Here is a 12,183-nt window from a genome sequence, read left to right as displayed (position 1 = left end):
TAGTTGCTCCTCCCCAAGTCTTTGTTCCCCTGCCCCGACCACTTCCCACCCTTCCCCCGTTTTCTGCAACATGGCCTGGCCAAAGATACTTATAACTAACTCCCCAATTAGTAGAGGGAGAGAGAGAGAGAGAGTCTGAGTCTGACTTTGATGTCTGTTTAAAATGTTGTGACATTCAAGTTTGTTATGTTTAATACAACTGGACTAAAATTGAACCCAAGTCTCTCTCCAATTCATTTGTAGATGTTGAATAAAGTTGGACTCAGAGTGCAACCTTGTCTCACTCCCCAATTCATTTCTAAACTTTGAATAAAGTTGAACTCAGACTGCAACCGTGCCTAACTCGCCAATTATTTGTCTACATGTTGAATAAAGTTGGTCTCAGGCTGCAACCTTGTCTCACTCCCCATTTCAAAATAAGGAAGGCTTCACAAATTTTCCTGTCATTCTACTGTAGACTGAGCTTCTCTCATCCAGCATTTCCCCTCCTCCTTAGACTAGACTGAGGGGAATGGACAATTTATTTTCCCCGGGTCACTACCGCCCAATCTTCTCTGTTTGGTTCCAATTTCTCAACGTGTGAGGAAAATAAGGAGCGCTTCACGGATTTGCGTGTCATCCTTTCGCAGGGGCCATGCTAATCTTCTCTGTATCGATCCAATTTTAGTATATGTGCTGCCAAAGCGAGCACAATACAAAGCTCTGAGAGGCCCTCATATATAGACCACAACCCCTCTGAAGGTTCTGGTCGTGGTTGGGGTCAAACAGAGTTCAGACCCTCAAAAACCACCCCTAGAATATTGCTGTGATGTTTAAACTTTATTTGGAGATGTAGAACTTGAAATAGAATTGACTTGAGATTTTTAAAGATTGATCTTAGACTAAAATGTAGTTTAAAAACAAAGCCTTTTATGATTCAGGACTCTTGGTCTGTAACCCCTCCCTCACCTGCTGCTTTTAGTTGCTCCTCCCCAAGTCTTTGTTCCCCTGCCCCGACCACTTCCCACCCTTCCCCGTTTTCTGCAACATGGCCTGGCCAAAGATACTTATAACTAACTCCCCAATTAGTAGGGAGAGAGAGAGAGAGAGAGTCTGAGTCTGACTTTGATGTCTGTTTAAAATGTTGTGACATTCAAGTTTGTTATGTTTAATACAACTGGACTAAAATTGAACCCAAGTCTCTCTCCAATTCATTTGTAGATGTTGAATAAAGTTGGACTCAGAGTGCAACCTTGTCTCACTCCCCAATTCATTTCTAAACTTTGAATAAAGTTGAACTCAGACTGCAACCGTGCCTAACTCGCCAATTATTTGTCTACATGTTGAATAAAGTTGGTCTCAGGCTGCAACCTTGTCTCACTCCCCATTTCAAAATAAGGAAGGCTTCACAAATTTTCCTGTCATTCTACTGTAGACTGAGCTTCTCTCATCCAGCATTTCCCCTCCTCCTTAGACTAGACTGAGGGGAATGGACAATTTATTTTCCCCGGGTCACTACCGCCCAATCTTCTCTGTTTGGTTCCAATTTCTCAACGTGTGAGGAAAATAAGGAGCGCTTCACGGATTTGCGTGTCATCCTTTCGCAGGGGCCATGCTAATCTTCTCTGTATCGATCCAATTTTAGTATATGTGCTGCCAAAGCGAGCACAATACAAAGCTCTGAGAGGCCCTCATATATAGACCACAACCCCTCTGAAGGTTCTGGTCGTGGTTGGGGTCAAACAGAGTTCAGACCCTCAAAAACCACCCCTAGAATATTGCTGTGATGTTTAAACTTTATTTGGAGATGTAGAACTTGAAATAGAATTGACTTGAGATTTTTTAAAGATTGATCTTAGACTAAAATGTAGTTTAAAAACAAAGCCTTTTATGATTCAGGACTCTTGGTCTGTAACCCCTCCCTCACCTGCTGCTTTTAGTTGCTCCTCCCCAAGTCTTTGTTCCCCTGCCCCGACCACTTCCCACCCTTCCCCGTTTTCTGCAACATGGCCTGGCCAAAGATACTTATAACTAACTCCCCAATTAGTAGAGGGAGAGAGAGAGAGTCTGAGTCTGACTTTGATGTCTGTTTAAAATGTTGTGACATTCAAGTTTGTTATGTTTAATACAACTGGACTAAAATTGAACCCAAGTCTCGCTCCAATTCATTTGTAGATGTTGAATAAAGTTGGACTCAGAGTGCAACCTTGTCTCACTCCCCAATTCATTTCTAAACTTTGAATAAAGTTGAACTCAGACTGCAACCGTGCCTAACTCGCCAATTATTTGTCTACATGTTGAATAAAGTTGGTCTCAGGCTGCAACCTTGTCTCACTCCCCATTTCAAAATAAGGAAGGCTTCACAAATTTTCCTGTCATTCTACTGTAGACTGAGCTTCTCTCATCCAGCATTTCCCCTCCTCCTTAGACTAGACTGAGGGGAATGGACAATTTATTTTCCCCGGGTCACTACCGCCCAATCTTCTCTGTTTGGTTCCAATTTCTCAACGTGTGAGGAAAATAAGGAGCGCTTCACGGATTTGCGTGTCATCCTTTCGCAGGGGCCATGCTAATCTTCTCTGTATCGATCCAATTTTAGTATATGTGCTGCCAAGCGAGCACAATACAAAGCTCTGAGAGGCCCTCATATATAGACCACAACCCCTCTGAAGGTTCTGGTCGTGGTTGGGGTCAAACAGAGTTCAGACCCTCAAAAACCACCCCTAGAATATTGCTGTGATGTTTAAACTTTATTTGGAGATGTAGAACTTGAAATAGAATTGACTTGAGATTTTTTAAGATTGATCTTAGACTAAAATGTAGTTTAAAAACAAAGCCTTTTATGATTCAGGACTCTTGGTCTGTAACCCCTCCCTCACCTGCTGCTTTTAGTTGCTCCTCCCCAAGTCTTTGTTCCCCTGCCCCGACCACTTCCCACCCTTCCCCGTTTTCTGCAACATGGCCTGGCCAAAGATACTTATAACTAACTCCCCAATTAGTAGAGGGAGAGAGAGAGAGAGAGTCTGAGTCTGACTTTGATGTCTGTTTAAAATGTTGTGACATTCAAGTTTGTTATGTTTAATACAACTGGACTAAAATTGAACCCAAGTCTCTCTCCAATTCATTTGTAGATGTTGAATAAAGTTGGACTCAGAGTGCAACCTTGTCTCACTCCCCAATTCATTTCTAAACTTTGAATAAAGTTGAACTCAGACTGCAACCGTGCCTAACTCGCCAATTATTTGTCTACATGTTGAATAAAGTTGGTCTCAGGCTGCAACCTTGTCTCACTCCCCATTTCAAAATAAGGAAGGCTTCACAAATTTTCCTGTCATTCTACTGTAGACTGAGCTTCTCTCATCCAGCATTTCCCCTCCTCCTTAGACTAGACTGAGGGGAATGGACAATTTATTTTCCCCGGGTCACTACCGCCCAATCTTCTCTGTTTGGTTCCAATTTCTCAACGTGTGAGGAAAATAAGGAGCGCTTCACGGATTTGCGTGTCATCCTTTCGCAGGGGCCATGCTAATCTTCTCTGTATCGATCCAATTTTAGTATATGTGCTGCCAAAGCGAGCACAATACAAAGCTCTGAGAGGCCCTCATATATAGACCACAACCCCTCTGAAGGTTCTGGTCGTGGTTGGGGTCAAACAGAGTTCAGACCCTCAAAAACCACCCCTAGAATATTGCTGTGATGTTTAAACTTTATTTGGAGATGTAGAACTTGAAATAGAATTGACTTGAGATTTTTTAAAGATTGATCTTAGACTAAAATGTAGTTTAAAAACAAAGCCTTTTATGATTCAGGACTCTTGGTCTGTAACCCCTCCCTCACCTGCTGCTTTTAGTTGCTCCTCCCCAAGTCTTTGTTCCCCTGCCCCGACCACTTCCCACCCTTCCCCGTTTTCTGCAACATGGCCTGGCCAAAGATACTTATAACTAACTCCCCAATTAGTAGAGGAGAGAGAGAGAGAGAGTCTGAGTCTGACTTTGATGTCTGTTTAAAATGTTGTGACATTCAAGTTTGTTATGTTTAATACAACTGGACTAAAATTGAACCCAAGTCTCTCTCCAATTCATTTGTAGATGTTGAATAAAGTTGGACTCAGAGTGCAACCTTGTCTCACTCCCCAATTCATTTCTAAACTTTGAATAAAGTTGAACTCAGACTGCAACCGTGCCTAACTCGCCAATTATTTGTCTACATGTTGAATAAAGTTGGTCTCAGGCTGCAACCTTGTCTCACTCCCCATTTCAAAATAAGGAAGGCTTCACAAATTTTCCTGTCATTCTACTGTAGACTGAGCTTCTCTCATCCAGCATTTCCCCTCCTCCTTAGACTAGACTGAGGGGAATGGACAATTTATTTTCCCCGGGTCACTACCGCCCAATCTTCTCTGTTTGGTTCCAATTTCTCAACGTGTGAGGAAAATAAGGAGCGCTTCACGGATTTGCGTGTCATCCTTTCGCAGGGGCCATGCTAATCTTCTCTGTATCGATCCAATTTTAGTATATGTGCTGCCAAAGCGAGCACAATACAAAGCTCTGAGAGGCCCTCATATATAGACCACAACCCCTCTGAAGGTTCTGGTCGTGGTTGGGGTCAAACAGAGTTCAGACCCTCAAAAACCACCCCTAGAATATTGCTGTGATGTTTAAACTTTATTTGGAGATGTAGAACTTGAAATAGAATTGACTTGAGATTTTTAAAGATTGATCTTAGACTAAAATGTAGTTTAAAAACAAAGCCTTTTATGATTCAGGACTCTTGGTCTGTAACCCCTCCCTCACCTGCTGCTTTTAGTTGCTCCTCCCCAAGTCTTTGTTCCCCTGCCCCGACCACTTCCCACCCTTCCCCCGTTTTCTGCAACATGGCCTGGCCAAAGATACTTATAACTAACTCCCCAATTAGTAGAGGGAGAGAGAGAGAGAGAGTCTGAGTCTGACTTTGATGTCTGTTTAAAATGTTGTGACATTCAAGTTTGTTATGTTTAATACAACTGGACTAAAATTGAACCCAAGTCTCTCTCCAATTCATTTGTAGATGTTGAATAAAGTTGGACTCAGAGTGCAACCTTGTCTCACTCCCCAATTCATTTCTAAACTTTGAATAAAGTTGAACTCAGACTGCAACCGTGCCTAACTCGCCAATTATTTGTCTACATGTTGAATAAAGTTGGTCTCAGGCTGCAACCTTGTCTCACTCCCCATTTCAAAATAAGGAAGGCTTCACAAATTTTCCTGTCATTCTACTGTAGACTGAGCTTCTCTCATCCAGCATTTCCCCTCCTCCTTAGACTAGACTGAGGGGAATGGACAATTTATTTTCCCCGGGTCACTACCGCCCAATCTTCTCTGTTTGGTTCCAATTTCTCAACGTGTGAGGAAAATAAGGAGCGCTTCACGGATTTGCGTGTCATCCTTTCGCAGGGGCCATGCTAATCTTCTCTGTATCGATCCAATTTTAGTATATGTGCTGCCAAAGCGAGCACAATACAAAGCTCTGAGAGGCCCTCATATATAGACCACAACCCCTCTGAAGGTTCTGGTCGTGGTTGGGGTCAAACAGAGTTCAGACCCTCAAAAACCACCCCTAGAATATTGCTGTGATGTTTAAACTTTATTTGGAGATGTAGAACTTGAAATAGAATTGACTTGAGATTTTTTAAAGATTGATCTTAGACTAAAATGTAGTTTAAAAACAAAGCCTTTTATGATTCAGGACTCTTGGTCTGTAACCCCTCCCTCACCTGCTGCTTTTAGTTGCTCCTCCCCAAGTCTTTGTTCCCCTGCCCCGACCACTTCCCACCCTTCCCCCGTTTTCTGCAACATGGCCTGGCCAAAGATACTTATAACTAACTCCCCAATTAGTAGAGGGAGAGAGAGAGAGAGTCTGAGTCTGACTTTGATGTCTGTTTAAAATGTTGTGACATTCAAGTTTGTTATGTTTAATACAACTGGACTAAAATTGAACCCAAGTCTCTCTCCAATTCATTTGTAGATGTTGAATAAAGTTGGACTCAGAGTGCAACCTTGTCTCACTCCCCAATTCATTTCTAAACTTTGAATAAAGTTGAACTCAGACTGCAACCGTGCCTAACTCGCCAATTATTTGTCTACATGTTGAATAAAGTTGGTCTCAGGCTGCAACCTTGTCTCACTCCCCATTTCAAAATAAGGAAGGCTTCACAAATTTTCCTGTCATTCTACTGTAGACTGAGCTTCTCTCATCCAGCATTTCCCCTCCTCCTTAGACTAGACTGAGGGGAATGGACAATTTATTTTCCCCGGGTCACTACCGCCCAATCTTCTCTGTTTGGTTCCAATTTCTCAACGTGTGAGGAAAATAAGGAGCGCTTCACGGATTTGCGTGTCATCCTTTCGCAGGGGCCATGCTAATCTTCTCTGTATCGATCCAATTTTAGTATATGTGCTGCCAAAGCGAGCACAATACAAAGCTCTGAGAGGCCCTCATATATAGACCACAACCCCTCTGAAGGTTCTGGTCGTGGTTGGGGTCAAACAGAGTTCAGACCCTCAAAAACCACCCCTAGAATATTGCTGTGATGTTTAAACTTTATTTGGAGATGTAGAACTTGAAATAGAATTGACTTGAGATTTTTTAAAGATTGATCTTAGACTAAAATGTAGTTTAAAAACAAAGCCTTTTATGATTCAGGACTCTTGGTCTGTAACCCCTCCCTCACCTGCTGCTTTTAGTTGCTCCTCCCCAAGTCTTTGTTCCCCTGCCCCGACCACTTCCCACCCTTCCCCGTTTTCTGCAACATGGCCTGGCCAAAGATACTTATAACTAACTCCCCAATTAGTAGAGGGAGAGAGAGAGAGAGAGTCTGAGTCTGACTTTGATGTCTGTTTAAAATGTTGTGACATTCAAGTTTGTTATGTTTAATACAACTGGACTAAAATTGAACCCAAGTCTCTCTCCAATTCATTTGTAGATGTTGAATAAAGTTGGACTCAGAGTGCAACCTTGTCTCACTCCCCAATTCATTTCTAAACTTTGAATAAAGTTGAACTCAGACTGCAACCGTGCCTAACTCGCCAATTATTTGTCTACATGTTGAATAAAGTTGGTCTCAGGCTGCAACCTTGTCTCACTCCCCATTTCAAAATAAGGAAGGCTTCACAAATTTTCCTGTCATTCTACTGTAGACTGAGCTTCTCTCATCCAGCATTTCCCCTCCTCCTTAGACTAGACTGAGGGGAATGGACAATTTATTTTCCCCGGGTCACTACCGCCCAATCTTCTCTGTTTGGTTCCAATTTCTCAACGTGTGAGGAAAATAAGGAGCGCTTCACGGATTTGCGTGTCATCCTTTCGCAGGGGCCATGCTAATCTTCTCTGTATCGATCCAATTTTAGTATATGTGCTGCCAAAGCGAGCACAATACAAAGCTCTGAGAGGCCCTCATATATAGACCACAACCCCTCTGAAGGTTCTGGTCGTGGTTGGGGTCAAACAGAGTTCAGACCCTCAAAAACCACCCCTAGAATATTGCTGTGATGTTTAAACTTTATTTGGAGATGTAGAACTTGAAATAGAATTGACTTGAGATTTTTAAAGATTGATCTTAGACTAAAATGTAGTTTAAAAACAAAGCCTTTTATGATTCAGGACTCTTGGTCTGTAACCCCTCCCTCACCTGCTGCTTTTAGTTGCTCCTCCCCAAGTCTTTGTTCCCCTGCCCCGACCACTTCCCACCCTTCCCCGTTTTCTGCAACATGGCCTGGCCAAAGATACTTATAACTAACTCCCCAATTAGTAGAGGGAGAGAGAGAGAGAGAGTCTGAGTCTGACTTTGATGTCTGTTTAAAATGTTGTGACATTCAAGTTTGTTATGTTTAATACAACTGGACTAAAATTGAACCCAAGTCTCTCTCCAATTCATTTGTAGATGTTGAATAAAGTTGGACTCAGAGTGCAACCTTGTCTCACTCCCCAATTCATTTCTAAACTTTGAATAAAGTTGAACTCAGACTGCAACCGTGCCTAACTCGCCAATTATTTGTCTACATGTTGAATAAAGTTGGTCTCAGGCTGCAACCTTGTCTCACTCCCCATTTCAAAATAAGGAAGGCTTCACAAATTTTCCTGTCATTCTACTGTAGACTGAGCTTCTCTCATCCAGCATTTCCCCTCCTCCTTAGACTAGACTGAGGGGAATGGACAATTTATTTTCCCCGGGTCACTACCGCCCAATCTTCTCTGTTTGGTTCCAATTTCTCAACGTGTGAGGAAAATAAGGAGCGCTTCACGGATTTGCGTGTCATCCTTTCGCAGGGGCCATGCTAATCTTCTCTGTATCGATCCAATTTTAGTATATGTGCTGCCAAAGCGAGCACAATACAAAGCTCTGAGAGGCCCTCATATATAGACCACAACCCCTCTGAAGGTTCTGGTCGTGGTTGGGGTCAAACAGAGTTCAGACCCTCAAAAACCACCCCTAGAATATTGCTGTGATGTTTAAACTTTATTTGGAGATGTAGAACTTGAAATAGAATTGACTTGAGATTTTTTAAAGATTGATCTTAGACTAAAATGTAGTTTAAAAACAAAGCCTTTTATGATTCAGGACTCTTGGTCTGTAACCCCTCCCTCACCTGCTGCTTTTAGTTGCTCCTCCCCAAGTCTTTGTTCCCCTGCCCCGACCACTTCCCACCCTTCCCCCGTTTTCTGCAACATGGCCTGGCCAAAGATACTTATAACTAACTCCCCAATTAGTAGAGGGAGAGAGAGAGAGAGAGAGTCTGAGTCTGACTTTGATGTCTGTTTAAAATGTTGTGACATTCAAGTTTGTTATGTTTAATACAACTGGACTAAAATTGAACCCAAGTCTCTCTCCAATTCATTTGTAGATGTTGAATAAAGTTGGACTCAGAGTGCAACCTTGTCTCACTCCCCAATTCATTTCTAAACTTTGAATAAAGTTGAACTCAGACTGCAACCGTGCCTAACTCGCCAATTATTTGTCTACATGTTGAATAAAGTTGGTCTCAGGCTGCAACCTTGTCTCACTCCCCATTTCAAAATAAGGAAGGCTTCACAAATTTTCCTGTCATTCTACTGTAGACTGAGCTTCTCTCATCCAGCATTTCCCCTCCTCCTTAGACTAGACTGAGGGGAATGGACAATTTATTTTCCCCGGGTCACTACCGCCCAATCTTCTCTGTTTGGTTCCAATTTCTCAACGTGTGAGGAAAATAAGGAGCGCTTCACGGATTTGCGTGTCATCCTTTCGCAGGGGCCATGCTAATCTTCTCTGTATCGATCCAATTTTAGTATATGTGCTGCCAAAGCGAGCACAATACAAAGCTCTGAGAGGCCCTCATATATAGACCACAACCCCTCTGAAGGTTCTGGTCGTGGTTGGGGTCAAACAGAGTTCAGACCCTCAAAAACCACCCCTAGAATATTGCTGTGATGTTTAAACTTTATTTGGAGATGTAGAACTTGAAATAGAATTGACTTGAGATTTTTTAATGATTGATCTTAGACTAAAATGTAGTTTAAAAACAAAGCCTTTTATGATTCAGGACTCTTGGTCTGTAACCCCTCCCTCACATGCTGCTTTTAGTTGCTCCTCCCCAAGTCTTTGTTCCCCTGCCCCGACCACTTCCCACCCTTCCTTTCTGCAACATGGCCTGGCCAAGGATACTTATAACTAACTCCCCAATTAGTAGAGGGAGAGAGAGAGAGAGTCTGAGTCTGACTTTGATGTCTGTTTAAAATGTTGTGTCATTCAAGTTTGTTATGTTCAAGCAGCGCTTGATCTACCCTTCCCAACACCAGGGGAGGATTGTTCAGGGGTGGTTCAAGGCAACGAAGGGGAAGTCGTCCATTATCCTAGGAAAAGACTCTCCGACGGTATGTTGTTAGTGTTCATGTCCTTCACGATTATATTGCCGCTACATTAAATGCATATGAAGGTCAGGTGATGGCTCTCATTATTTTTGAATGTTCTCTAATTATTTATCTCCTGTTTCAGTTGCCTTCTCAGACTCAACTCGGGCCCTGCAAATTAGCCGGGCACCAGCCATTTGGTGGAGGCCATTTGCAGTCAGCTCTGCCAAATCCATCCTAGAGCCATGCAGTCTCCAGGTGTAAAGAAGAGCAGGTGCGTGCTCATTCTGGCAGACTACGTGGCCCGAGGTTGATGGCCCAGACCAACCAGCTCTTTGAGCTGAATCAAAGTCAGTCATCAGTCAGTGGTTAACTTATGAAGGACTTGTTACATGTGTGACGTGACTAATGACAATCTGAGTGACGGTATGTGTTTGTTTTCTCTCCCTGTTTCAGGTACTCCCGGCGTCAGAAGGAGAGGGAGAGGATGGTGCTGCAGCAGGGATTGGGGCTCGCTGCTGCCTCCAGCGTCACCACCCACCCCCTGAATCCAGGCACTCTTCCCTTTCCCTACGCCCCCCCTTCCCCTGGGTACCCTGCGGCACGGTTGATTTAACAATGCGATTAGCATGAGGTTGTCAGTAACAAGAACATTTCCCAGGACATAGACATATCTGATATTGGCAGAAAGCTTAAATTCTTCTTAATCTAACTGCACTGTCTAATTTACAGTAGCTATTACAGTGAAAGAATACCATTGCTATTGTTTGAGGAGAGTGCAGTTTTGAACATGAATAGTTCATTAACAAACTAAGCACATTTTGGCAGTCTTCATACAATTTTTTTTTTACAGAAATGCAATGGTTCATTGGATCAGACTAAAACTGTGCATGTACGCTGCTGCCATCTAGTGGCCAATATCTAAATTGCACCTGGGCTGGAATGGCCTTTCTCTTGCATTTCAAAGATGGTACCATTTTTGTTTTGTTTTTTTCTTTGTATTATCTTCTACCAGATCTAATGTGTTTTATTCTCCTACATTCATATCTTCTACCAGATCTAATGTGTTATATTCTCCTGCATTCATATCTTCTACCAGATCTAATGTGTTATATTCTCCTGCATTCATATCTTCTACCAGATCTAATGTGTTATATAATTCATAATAATAATTCTAAGATAATGTGTTTTATTCCATTTCAGCAGACGCTTTATCCAAATTCATATCTTACAGTCATGTGTTTTATTCTCCTACATTCTATCTTCTACCAGATCTAATGTGTTTTATCCCGGGATTGAACCCATTCATCCACCAGATCTAATGTGTTATATTCTCCTACATTCATGCTTCTACCAGATCTGAGCTACAGAAGGACCAGTTATATTCTCCTGCATTCATATCTTCTACCAGATCTAATGTGTTTTATTCTCCTACATTCATATCTTCTACCAGATCTAATGTGTTTTATTCTCCTACATTCATATCTTCTACCAGATCTAATGTGTTTTATTCTCCTACATTCATATCTTCTACCAGATCTAATGTGTTTTATTCTCCTACATTCATATCTTCTACCAGATCTAATGTGTTTTATTCTCCTACATTCATATCTTCTACCAGATCTAATGTGTTTTATTCTCCTACATTCATATCTTCTACCAGATCTAATGTGTTATATTCTCCTGCATTCATATCTTCTACCAGATCTAATGTGTTATATTCTCCTGCATTCATATCTTCTACCAGATCTAATGTGTTTTATTCTCCTACATTCATTTCACATGTCCACAAACTTAAAAGTGTTTCCTTTCAAATGGTACCAAGAAGGCAGGCAGTTAGATAGAGAGGGTAAAGGTCATTTTAGGCTTTAGGCGAAAATTGAAGAAGAAAAAAAGGGGCTGATCCTTAAGAGGTTTTGAAGTAGCCATGTGCTTATAGAGGTTTTGAAGTAGCCATGTGCTTATAGAGGTTTTGAAGTAGCCATGTGCTTATAGAGGTTTTGAAGTAGCCATGTGCTTATAGAGGTTTTGAAGTAGCCATGTGCTTATAGAGGTTTTGAAGTAGCCATGTGCTTATAGAGGTTATGAAGTAGCTTATGTGTTTATAGCCATGTGTTTATAGAGGTTTTGAAGTAGCCATGTGCTTATAGAGGTTTTGAAGTAGCCATGTGCTTATAGAGGTTTTGAAGTAGCCATGTGCTTATAGAGGTTTTGAAGTAGCCATGTGCTTATAGAGGTTTTGAAGTAGCCATGTGCTTATAGAGGTTTTGAAGTAGCCATGTGCTTATAGAGGTTTTGAAGTAGCCATGTGCTTATAGAGGTTTTGAAGTAGCCATGTGC

The 12,183-nt window shown here is 42.0% G+C and overlaps 10 non-coding genes across 10 annotated transcripts; all 10 read right to left on the bottom strand.

The window, feature by feature from the left end:
* Nucleotides 1-584: 584 nt before the first annotated feature.
* Nucleotides 585-691, bottom strand: LOC127925950 (U6 spliceosomal RNA). The gene has a single exon (XR_008122967.1). It is a non-coding gene; the product is annotated as a U6 spliceosomal RNA (small nuclear RNA).
* An 850-nt stretch (nucleotides 692-1,541) lies between these two features.
* On the bottom strand, nucleotides 1,542-1,648 carry LOC118383836 (U6 spliceosomal RNA). The gene has a single exon (XR_004825736.2). It is a non-coding gene; the product is annotated as a U6 spliceosomal RNA (small nuclear RNA).
* An 847-nt stretch (nucleotides 1,649-2,495) lies between these two features.
* Nucleotides 2,496-2,601, bottom strand: LOC127925946 (U6 spliceosomal RNA). Its single transcript, XR_008122963.1, has one exon. It is a non-coding gene; the product is annotated as a U6 spliceosomal RNA (small nuclear RNA).
* Nucleotides 2,602-3,451: 850 nt separating this feature from the next.
* On the bottom strand, nucleotides 3,452-3,558 carry LOC127925949 (U6 spliceosomal RNA). Its single transcript, XR_008122966.1, has one exon. It is a non-coding gene; the product is annotated as a U6 spliceosomal RNA (small nuclear RNA).
* An 850-nt stretch (nucleotides 3,559-4,408) lies between these two features.
* On the bottom strand, nucleotides 4,409-4,515 carry LOC127925948 (U6 spliceosomal RNA). The gene has a single exon (XR_008122965.1). It is a non-coding gene; the product is annotated as a U6 spliceosomal RNA (small nuclear RNA).
* An 851-nt stretch (nucleotides 4,516-5,366) lies between these two features.
* Nucleotides 5,367-5,473, bottom strand: LOC127925947 (U6 spliceosomal RNA). Its single transcript, XR_008122964.1, has one exon. It is a non-coding gene; the product is annotated as a U6 spliceosomal RNA (small nuclear RNA).
* An 850-nt stretch (nucleotides 5,474-6,323) lies between these two features.
* Nucleotides 6,324-6,430, bottom strand: LOC127925975 (U6 spliceosomal RNA). The gene has a single exon (XR_008122992.1). It is a non-coding gene; the product is annotated as a U6 spliceosomal RNA (small nuclear RNA).
* An 851-nt stretch (nucleotides 6,431-7,281) lies between these two features.
* On the bottom strand, nucleotides 7,282-7,388 carry LOC127925974 (U6 spliceosomal RNA). Its single transcript, XR_008122991.1, has one exon. It is a non-coding gene; the product is annotated as a U6 spliceosomal RNA (small nuclear RNA).
* An 850-nt stretch (nucleotides 7,389-8,238) lies between these two features.
* On the bottom strand, nucleotides 8,239-8,345 carry LOC118383838 (U6 spliceosomal RNA). The gene has a single exon (XR_004825738.2). It is a non-coding gene; the product is annotated as a U6 spliceosomal RNA (small nuclear RNA).
* An 854-nt stretch (nucleotides 8,346-9,199) lies between these two features.
* LOC118383837 (U6 spliceosomal RNA) lies at nucleotides 9,200-9,306 on the bottom strand. Its single transcript, XR_004825737.2, has one exon. It is a non-coding gene; the product is annotated as a U6 spliceosomal RNA (small nuclear RNA).
* Nucleotides 9,307-12,183: the final 2,877 nt, after the last annotated feature.

The sequence above is a fragment of the Oncorhynchus keta genome, unplaced genomic scaffold (assembly GCF_023373465.1).
Source record: "Oncorhynchus keta strain PuntledgeMale-10-30-2019 unplaced genomic scaffold, Oket_V2 Un_contig_6513_pilon_pilon, whole genome shotgun sequence".
NCBI lineage: Eukaryota > Metazoa > Chordata > Actinopteri > Salmoniformes > Salmonidae > Oncorhynchus > Oncorhynchus keta.
The sequence above is the reverse complement of the archived record's forward strand: the minus strand, read 5'-3'. Positions and strand labels throughout refer to the sequence as shown.